Raw genomic sequence first — 10,967 nt, 5'->3', positions numbered from 1 at the left:
GCATGCATGACCTCAAGCTACACCAGCAGGGAACTGACCCCATCACCAGTCCATGGGGCACAACTCACATTGTTTTAGTCTCTAAACTTTGCAATGATTTGTTAGGCAGGAAGAGATCATTGATGTCTAACCCTTTCTCCCTAATTCTTTCTTCTGGATCCTGAACATGTTTTGCTGTATTCTACAGGAGTTAATGGGAACGCTTGCCCTCAGCAGAACCCATATTAAAATGGAAAGGGGACAGAAAAGTTTAGCATGGCTTCTGAGCAAGGAAGACACACAAATTCACGAAACATTCCATATTTTCACAGAAGACTGAAACTAGATCCTTATCTTTCACTCTATAATATCAACTCAGAGAGGGTCAAAGACTAAACTTTGAAAGAACTGGAAAAACACTAGAACTTACTGGTATATGCAGAATGTCTTGAATGGAACATTAATAACTTAGACAAAAAATAGGAACAACAGTTGACAAATGGTAGATTAAAAAAATACTTCTGTACAGCAAAGGAAATTGTCACTAGGCTTAAAAGACAGCCTATAGAATGGGAGGTGATTTGCAGCCATCAGTCTAACAGGGGATGAATAATTCAAATTTATACAGAACTCCAAAAACCAAAGTACAAAGAATCAGCAACCCAACAAAGAAATGGACAAATGAACTGGACACATCATAGTAGAAGAAGTACAAATGGCCAATAAATATATGCAGAAATGCTAGATATCCCTGATTATAAAGAAAATACAAATAAAATGTACACTGAGAATTTATCTCACTCTAATCTGAATGGCCATCAATATCAACACAAACAACACATGCCGGGGAAATCCTCAGGCACTGTTGGTGGAAATGTAGTGAACTACATGGAAATAAGTATGGAAGTTCCTCACCAAACAAAGAGTAGAACTACCATATGATCTAGTGATATATCACTATTGGGCATCTATCTGAAGGAATGGAAATCAGGATATAAAAGAGGAATTTGTACTTCTACAGTTATTGTAGCAATAGTCACAAAATAGTCAAGCTATGAAAATCGTCTAGATTTATTACAGTTAATGAATGGATCAAGAAAACATGTATATGCACAATGGAATACATACAATGTATACACACAATGAAATATATACAATGTATACACGTCATGGAATGCACACAATGTATACACACAATGGAATATTGTCCAGCCAGAAAGAAAGACGGATGACATTGTCATTTGCAGAAAAACGGATGGATCTGGAGAACATCATATTAGTTGAAATAAACCAGGTTCAGAAGGACAAAGGACAAATGTTTTCTCTCATATGTAGATGCTAGACTTAGAAGATAAATATACGTAAACATAAAATGGAGCAGTGGCTTAAAGTGGTAGGAAACTAGCCTTGAGTAAAAGAATTCAGGGATAGTGCCCAGTCCCTGAGTTCAAGCCCCATGACTGATAAAACAAAAAACAAACAACCAAAACCCCCTCATAAGTGTATATAAGGTCATTTGTCTGTCTCTCTCAATATATATACATACATACAAATATTAATTTTATTAAATATGGGCTATGCATGTCTGCAATACCATAGCAATACCATAGGAAAGTCCCTTTGAACAATTAGAAAGGTGAAACCTATCATGTGTGGGGTGTGGATACTACTGGGAAGGAAGAAGGTAAATGGAGAAGATAAACAAGGATAACCAGGTCTGCAAAATGGAGCTCTGAGGCTTGCTGGGATTGAGGGGAGAAAAATGTAGAGAGCTTAAAGACTTGAACAAGATCTACTCATGCCTTCTCGTGATACCTGTAGCCATGATTTCAGAGCAAGAATCACTCCCTTTGGAGACTCATGGAGTGTCAGGGGAGATGGTAGCACTGTCTCTGGGCCTCAGAGTCCCCCGTCACACAAGCAGCTTCAAAGCACAGTGAATGCACGCTTTGGGCAGCAGTAAGGCTTATGATAAGGCGTGGGGGGCCAACACCAATAGTATTGCTTACCTGGGGTGTGTGGCCATCCCCTTCTATGGGAGAGGGCTTTCCTGTTCTTGTGCAATTGTAAGCTACTTTCTGTTGACGGAACTGCGTATCGCAGACTCATACTTTATAAGGAATTGAGATTTTTTTATGTAGTTCAAAGTTCTGGAAGTCAAGAAACTGTGGGCCAGCATCTGATAAGGACAATCTTCCTGTATAATAACATGGAGGAGGTTATCAGATGGCGAGGCAGAACAAGTATGCCAGCCCACAGCTCTTCCAATTCTTAGAAAGCCATTTACACCCCCATGGGATCTCGCCCCCTCACTGAATTCTTAAAACACTACCAAGGCTTTGCCAGCAAATGCTATCAAAATATTTGTGGGTTAAGTTGCCAAATGCATGAACTTTGGGGAACAGGGAGCTTATGTCTGTAATCCTAGCTCCTCGTTGTGAGGTCCACCCAGGAAAAATGGACCCTTCCCTTGTTCTTCCTCCATGCATGGATGACTCCTTCCCTGCAAGTCCTTCCCTGTAAAAATAAGAGTCACAGACTTTCCTGTGGGGCTGGCTTTGAACCACGCCCCTCAGATCTCAGCCTTCTGAGTAGATAGGATTACAGGTGTGAGCCACCAGCACCCAGCTTCTCCCTAGAGCAGTGACCATTGGCCACCCATGGCAGCTTTCCCTTGTTAGAAGCTGCCTTACAGCATATCCATGCCAAGCCCACATCCATCCAGGGACCACAGCATCCTGAGCTGCAATAGAAACTAGGGTCATCTTGTTTAGAACAGTGCATCTCTGATTCTCTGTCTACTTTCTTGGCCAGCTTCCTGATTCGAGCTCTTTTCTTTTCTCCCCTTCCTCTTCTCCCTTCCCTTCCCTTTTGTTTTCTTCATTTGTTTTCTTTCTCTTCTTTTCTTTTCTGTGGCAGTCCTGGGCTTATACCCTGGGTCTGAACCTTTTTGCTCAAGGCCAGTGCTCTGTCACTTTGAATAACAGCTCCATTACTAGCTCTTTGGAAGTGAATTGGAGATGAATCTCATGGACTTTCCTGCTCCAGCTAGATTTCAACATACTGATTAGCTTGGATTATGAGCAGAAGCCACTGGCACCAGGCTGTACTGTGTTCTTTTAAACATGGGTGAACATTTAGGTTTAAAAATGAATACCATAGAACACTTCAATACAACCAGCTTGAAAAGGGGTGACTGAAGTCTCTCTTTTTTATATTGCTTCTTTTCATTCTTTTAAGAAGTTGCACAAAGGGGTTTCAATTCACATGTCAGTTTGTGCCTCTTGATTAATGTCCCCCTCATCTCTCCCAGCCCTTCCAGGTTCCATTTCCACATGTATACAGTGGCGTTAAGACTATTGGCATCCACCCACTCTTCCTGTCTCCATTCCTCTACTACCCTCTCTTGGCCTCATCCAGCCCCTCTCCAACAACATGTTACAGCTTCCTGCTCTTCATTTTGTTAAAGTGTAAGTGACTTGTGACAAAGGATGCATGCATCTCTCATAGGTGAACATTAGATCTACATGATAACTATACATGTAAATATATACAGGGTCGTAGGCATATATGCGCAAATGTACTAACTCCAGTATAGTATTTGCAGGGAAGGATCCCAGTGGTGTAAGTCCTTTGAACAGCTAACTTACAGTGTAATAAATGAAAGCTCTCTTCAACGCTGATATACCTTGCAAGCAGCCAGGAAGTCTCCATGCATGCTCCCCCCCTTTCCCCATAATTCATTCCCTGGAAATGTGGTTTGAATCTAGAGCAATGAATTCTGCAAACTCATGTCTCAGGCCGTCCCTAATAATAGACAGCCTCCCCTCCCCCATGCTGGCAGCAGAGTATAGCAGGTTCTGAGAAAGGCTCCAACATGATGCAATTTGCCTGTCAGGCCTCTGTCCAACGCAGCTGCAACTGATTATGGTTGGGTTATGGGCTGTGTTTTATTTATGACCCATCTACTCCCTCTCAGAATCCATCAGGGCACACTCATGGAAGTAAAATTAGAGGCCCACCAGGGCTTGAGCTTGGGAAATGTATTTTTCTCTCCATCTTCTCAGGACTGTGCTGGCCAGAGAGGCCCACAGAAGGGCCAGGTCTTGGAAGCTCCACTGTGGGTCACCCGTCTTCATAGATTGCTAAGAACACTTTTCTCTTACAGTATAGTGCTTGTTATATACCTCTTCCTTAGAATTCTCCTTCTTCCTCTCCGCTCTTTCTCTCCTGACTGTTCTCTCCATTCTCAGATTTTTGTTGTTGTTGTTGTTAGTTTCTGTTTTGGGATGGCAATTGTCCCATCTTCAAAATCACAACCAAGCTAGGTGCAGTGGCTCACACCTGTGATCCTAGCTACTCAGGAGACCCAGACCTGAGGCTCACAGTTCTAAGCCAGCCCAGGCATGAAAGTTGATGTGACTCTTATATCCAATTAAACAGCAAAAAGCTGGTTAGATCAGTGGCTTAAATGGTAGAGCACTAGCCTTGAACAAAAAAAAAGCTGAGACAGCATCCAGGCTCTGAGTTCAGGACCTATTAGCGACACACACACACACACACACACACACACACACACACACACACGCTCACGCTCACACTCCCACACACAATCTGCCCCCCCCAAACTCACAATCAATTTGCCTTCATAGTTGCTTATATTTGTGATTTTTCTTTTAACTGAGGAGAATCAATCTCAGCCATCACAGCACTGCCTCCTTCTGAGGTCTCTACCAGAGCCTCCTCCTTACCTCTGCCCCCAACCCAGATTCTCTGATTGCCTCTTGCACAAACTATCACGTTGGCTTCCCAACATGACATTTCCATAAGATAAAGCTGCATCCTTTAGTTTTCTCTGGAGATCTATATTTATTTTCAAGAACTTTTGGCTCCCAATTAAAACAAAGAGAGTCATTTGGTCAAGGGCTTTATGGAAGAGTTATTATTAGCTGGAGTGTTCCTCTCTTCCCTGTGGCAACTGAGAATGTGTTTTCTAATTAGGGTCCTCTTCAAACATGAGTGGCTCTCACTCACATTCAAGAAGCATGTGCTGGGTACTCATTACACATTTAGAAGAGAAAGAGCTGGAGAGCAGGGCAGATCCATGATAGCAAATCGGAGAAAGGGAGATGAGAAGTAGAAACCAGAGCATTCCGACCAAAGAATGCTGCAGAGATGCTTTCAGGCTTCATTAGCTATATGCTATATGCTCTAAAGCGTGCAGATGCACAGGGCCACATATCACAAGAGGAAGCAATAATTCCTCAAACACAAACTTTTATGAATGTCAACGAGGTCTTGTTGTTCTAGTAGAACAAGGGGTGGGGATGGGGATTCTGTAGCTGCCTAGTTTTACTAGCCCTGCCTCTTCTGGGTATTCCAAAGGAGGGAAGTTTTCTGATCTGAGTGCTTGAAGTCTAGGACAATCAGGGTTATTGAACTCTCAGATGATGCCCCTGAAAGCTTGACTCACATAAGACCCTTTGGACTGCCCTGGAGACAGATACATCTAGCCAGACAGGTGGTAGGCCAGCCAGACAAGTGGTGGGTCATGTTTGTAATTCTAGCTACCCAAGAGGCTGGGATCTGAAAATGAAGATTTGAAGGTAGCCATGGGTGGGAACATGCTGGAGATTCTTATCACCAATAAACCAGGAAAAAGCCAGAAATGGAGGTATGGCTCAAGAGCCTGCCATGAACAAGAAAGCTAAGAAAAAGAAACAGCATTCAAGCCCCAGGACTACCACAAAATTTTTAAAAAGATAGCTACATCTAAACAGACGCTGTATTTCCCATACCCAATCAACTTGCTATGGTGAGAGAAATGGAGACAGAGGAATCCCTGCCCCCTCCCCCCTGCCTCCTTCCTCATACTAGTTATTCTGATCATGGCCTTCTCCCCACAGGCCATACGCAGGAAAGTAGAGAGAATGAGGTGGGCACCCAGCTGGTCCCCGAGGCTTTTGTGTGGGAGTGGGAGTTACTCAGGTCCTTCCCAGAGACGGATGGAGCACTTGGCAGACCTCCTGTCTGAGCTGGCTTTCCTGTTCCTGCTCGTGATTGAGCTTTGCTCATCATGATGGACCTCCTGGAGAGGTCCCTGGGGTCAGTCTCTGGGCTGGGTTGGGACAGACATGAAAGTCTCCATAGCACTGCAGTCTGGAATTTCCCTCTGGGTAGGTCTCTGATTTGGAAGTGGTCATTGGATAAAGTGATGTAGACATCAACTGAATCTAATAATGGACATATGGATGGATCCAGATTCAGGACCTTCAAATCACGGTCTCCTGGCACTAAGAGGTGGCAATGGTGTCTACATGATTGGAAATGGTGTGGACATGAAGGTCTTATTGTTAAGGTTTGAAAAGCAATGAATGGATTTCATCACTTTTCTTCAGTGTTGACTTCTAAGCCAATGCTGGCTCTGGGCTAAACTTACCTCACTTCAGGAGACAATTCCACAGGACAACTCACTTGTGCCAGGCAAACCAGTTGTGCCAGTAATATGAAGGACACAGTACTCTACATCTGCAGGGGAAATATTCACTCTCCTTTAAAATAAGAATCCTGTTCTTTTCACACTTAAATATTTTATTTTATTTTAGTTGTGCCAATACTGGAGCTTTAACTTAGTGCCTAAGAGCTTTCCCTTAACGTTTTTGCTCAAGGCTGCTATTCTACCACTTGAGCCATAGTTCTATATCTAGCTTTTCCCTAGTTAATTGGAAATAAGAGCCTCATTGACTTTTCTGCCCGAGGTGACTTCAAAGAGGGATCTCCAGATCACAGCCTCCTGTGCTCTGAGACACTGGCATTTGCCCTAAACATATACATACATATGCATATATATACATATATATATTTTTTTTCTGGTCCTGGGGCTTGAACTCTGGTCTGGGCCTGGGTATTGTCCCTGGGATCCTTTTGTTCAAGGTAAACATTTTACTACTTGAGCCACAGTACCACTTTCACTTTTTTCTGTGATTAATTCAAAGTAAGAGTCTCTTAAACTTTCCTGCCTGGGCTAGTATTGAATCACGATCCTTAGATCTCAGCCTCCTGAGTAGCTGGGATTACAGGCATGAGCCTCAAAATATTTCTTAGAGCAAATATAGATAGAAAAAAGAAATGTATAGACTTTAGCATTTTTAAGAAATAATACTTTTCAGCCTGGGGATGGTAGCTCCTTCTATGTAACCTTAGCTATTCTGGAGGCTGAGATCCAAGGATCACAGTCTAAAGCCAGCTCACATAGGAAAGTCTGTGAGACTCTTATCTCCAATTAAACGCCCCAAAAGCCAGAAATGGAACTGTGGCTCCAAGTGGTAAAGAACTAGCCTTGAACACAAAAACTCAGAGACAGTGCCCAGGCCCTGAGGCTAAGCCCCAAGACACACACACACACACACACACACACACACACACACACACACATGCACACATGCACACACGCACACACACAAATGTACACACACGCACGAATACAGAGAAAGATTTTTTTTTTTTTTGCCTTGAATGAAAAAGCTAAGGGACAGCACTCTGGCCCAAAGTTCAAGTTCCAGAACTGGAATGAAAAAAAGAAAAAAGAAAATCTTCACAGTGATACAAAGAGTTTTCTTGTTTGCCAGCAAGATTTCCTCACTATTGACATTTGCATTTGCTTCGAAGCCAGAACATTCACAAGGCCAAATAAGAGGCCAGGGAAATTCCTGAGCACTAAGACCTTTGAATATAAACCCTACTCTTATGTGGAACTGCATTGCTGGTTTGTCAATCACTCGACCTTCATTCCGATATGCATTCCACAACCTGTCTATGGCATGGCATAAAGGCTGCACTTTCTCTGCTCATCATCTACTTACTGGCCCAAGGCCACACAGAAAACAAGGTGCTGTAGGCGGCTAAGCTCCCTTTACTTTTTATAACTGGAAAGGTCAATCAACTTTGAAGGAACAAAATATTTAAGTCAAGTAAAACAGAAGTCCAAAACCCATCTCTGCATGTTGTTGTCCTCTCATTCCTTGCCACCCTTTCAAACCTCAGCTTCATTTCTCATTTCTAACCTCACACTAACACAATGTGACATCTCAGGTCTGGAATTTGGTCTTTCAGAAACTGGTTTTGCTCCAAGTGCTCTGTAGCTCTCCCCCACCCCTCCTCACCCCTCCACTAAGCTGCCAATTTCTGAAAGCTTCTAAAGAGCAAGACACAGTGAGAGGGCAAAGGAGAGAAGGGGGAAGAGATAGGAGCAGGGGCATGGACAAACCTGTTTCAGGCAGGAGAAGAGAAAGCCAGAAATACATACCAGAACTTGGAAAAGTACAGAATTGATTGACACTGGCATATTCAGGGCATTTTTCCTTCCTAATCATTGATCTTAATTCATAGTTTATTTAGACAGACTGTTGACACTCAGCTCCTTGGAATGGTCATTTCCTAGCTTGGTTCCATCCTTCAGAAGCAGCTCTTGGTTCTAGTTTCTGTCCTGTAAAACTACCTGCTGCTGGAGGGGACTGGCTTGCTGCTGCAGACCCAGGGTCAGGCACTGGCTCTGGATAATGCTAGCCTTCATGGAGCTGCTTCTCCTTCTCCTTCCTCTGCCCTAGATGCCAGCACCGTCCTCAGTGGCCAGGGGTCACCACGCTCCAAAGGCTTCTGTGGAGATCACATCCATGAGAGAATCTCTGAGGCTCCTCAAGCTGGGCGCCAGTGACTCACCGCTAGAATTTGAGGTATTCAGGAGGCTGAGATCTGGAGATGACAGTTCACAGCTAATCTGGGCAGAGTTTAGGAGACTCTTATATCCAATTAACCAGCAAAAGGCTGGTAGTGAAGGCATGGTTCAAGTGGTAGAATGCTAGCCCTGAGCTAAAAAGCTAAGGGACAGTGCCCAGGCCTTGAGTTCAAGCCCTAGGATACCCCACCACCTCACATACAGAGGAGCCTTTCAGGGTGGCTACTTCAAAGCTGAAGAGTTCTTGATGTGGTTTTCATTCTTTAACAAACATTCAAACATGGATAAATACAGTTTCCCATGCCATTAATCTGTTGGGAGATTGGAGGCTCTAGGACTTCTGTAAATGATTAAATCCACGGATGTCCTGATACAGAATGGTCAGATTCCTGATGAAGAATGGTGTAGCATTTGAAAATAACCTCTGCACATCTGCCCAGGTAGTTGAAATCACCTAGTGGTCACTTCTGATACCTCAGATATGCAAATGCTATGTCATTTGTTATTTTACTCTAGTGTGTAGGGCATAATGACAAGAAAAAAGTCTATGTATCCTCAGTACAGATGTAAATTTATTTAAGTAGCATTTAAGTGTATGGCTGCTTGTATGGGGACTTGAACTCAGGGCTTCTGATTCTTGTGTGGTTTTCTACTTTCTTGCTCATGGCTAGGCTCTATTACTTAAGCCATACCTCCAGTTCACCATTTTGTTGGTTAATTGGTAGATGGTGTCTTTCAACGTTTCAGCCTAAAGAGGCTTCAAACCATGATCTCTCACGTCGCAGACTCTTATGTAGCTAGAATTATAGGCGTGAGCAGCCACAACAGAGGCAATTTTTAAGACCATTTTTCATCTGTGGTTTATTGAATCTGTGAATATAGAACCCAAAGGTATTAGGAGCTTGCTTGGCTATGCACATGGCTGCTTTTGTGTTAAGGGTGGTGTAGGAATTTCCAAGTTATGCATGTGGAATGCATTCATATTTTATTACTAATTAGACAATAGACATAGGCTTTGAATTAATCTTCGTTGCTTCCAGCATCGACATACAGATAGGGATGGGGCAAATTGGACTATGACTATCTCCTTTCCCAACCCCTGGGCCTTTACTAATCTCTGTTGAGTGAAATACACACCTGGTCCAGTCGTGGGGAAGGCCATGTTTATAGTCGTTTAAGTTCTCACCATATACCTAGTCTCAAGTTGTCGCAAGCAAGAGTGGATTTAAAGTATATGGAAGGATTTCTCCTTTGGGATCCATTCTCTTTCCTGGGCAGGCGAAGCTAGAACTTTGTGTTATGTTGATGAGCTGACATCTTTCTGGATATATGTGAAGCTACCACAACTGGGGATGGGAGGAGTTGTCATGGTAACTGAGAGATATAGCTCTCCAAGGAGTATCTGCTTAGGTGACCAGTTTCCTTGCAGAATATATTTCATGGATGCATTCCCCTTTTCAGGTGAAAAAGAGCTTCACCTATAGTAAAAGTGTTAAAAATAATTTCTGTCAATGGCTGATGTGTATTTATGCCCTTTCATTACCTATGGTAATTTCGCAAAGTGCTTGAAGCTGAGTGACTCAAAGCAAAGGATTTAACCAGCTCACAATTTTTGATGCCCAAGTCCTTGTGAAGATCTCATCTGAGAGGTCTTTACACTCAGTTCATCTTTCCATCCCACTGGAGGCCCAACTTACAAATGGGAGAGATCCATTTCAGGCTATGAAGAGTTTTGAGCAGCCATAGTTTGTGCACCCCTCTTAGCAATGCTTTTCTAGTATTTCTGAAGAAATATTCCTGAGTCCACAAAAGATCTAGATGCCTACCTCAGTGTGTGCACACTGCTAAAGAGCTGTTTCAACCCCTCGGAATATCCAGGATGAAAGGGAGTGTGGGGAGAATGCCTCAGGCAACACCCTGGTCAAGCACATTCCATTCCAAAAGGTCCTGAGAAACAGATCCCTGTCTTTGTTTATCTTCTAGGCACCTCTCAGTGACAGTCTTTGTTTTCTGTAGTCTCAGTTCACACGCATCACTCACACAGCCCTTCAGAGGAAAACTGCCATGTGTGGGCTGTTCTAATGCAGTGCTGGCCCCTGTGCATGAAGACAGAAACACCAACAAATACATAGCACTGAGAGCTAAGGGCATGCATCAAGTGGTAGAATCCCCGCTTATCCATATGAGGCAATAAGCTCAAGCCCCCCAAAAGGTGTTGCATATTCCGTAAAGTGATATACCCTTTCGGTAGGGC

At 43.3% G+C, this 10,967-nt stretch overlaps 1 non-coding gene across 1 annotated transcript; it reads left to right on the top strand.

The window, feature by feature from the left end:
- The first annotated feature begins 201 nt into the window (after positions 1–201).
- Positions 202–307, top strand: LOC150065212 (U6 spliceosomal RNA). The gene has a single exon (XR_016535094.1). It is a non-coding gene; the product is annotated as a U6 spliceosomal RNA (small nuclear RNA).
- The last annotated feature ends 10,660 nt before the right edge of the window (positions 308–10,967 follow it).

The sequence above is a fragment of the Megascapheus bottae genome, chromosome 3 (genome assembly GCF_031878675.1).
Source record: "Megascapheus bottae isolate mThoBot1 chromosome 3, mThoBot2.hap1, whole genome shotgun sequence".
Classification (NCBI taxonomy): domain Eukaryota; kingdom Metazoa; phylum Chordata; class Mammalia; order Rodentia; family Geomyidae; genus Megascapheus; species Megascapheus bottae.
This window is presented reverse-complemented; position numbering and strand designations above follow the sequence as displayed.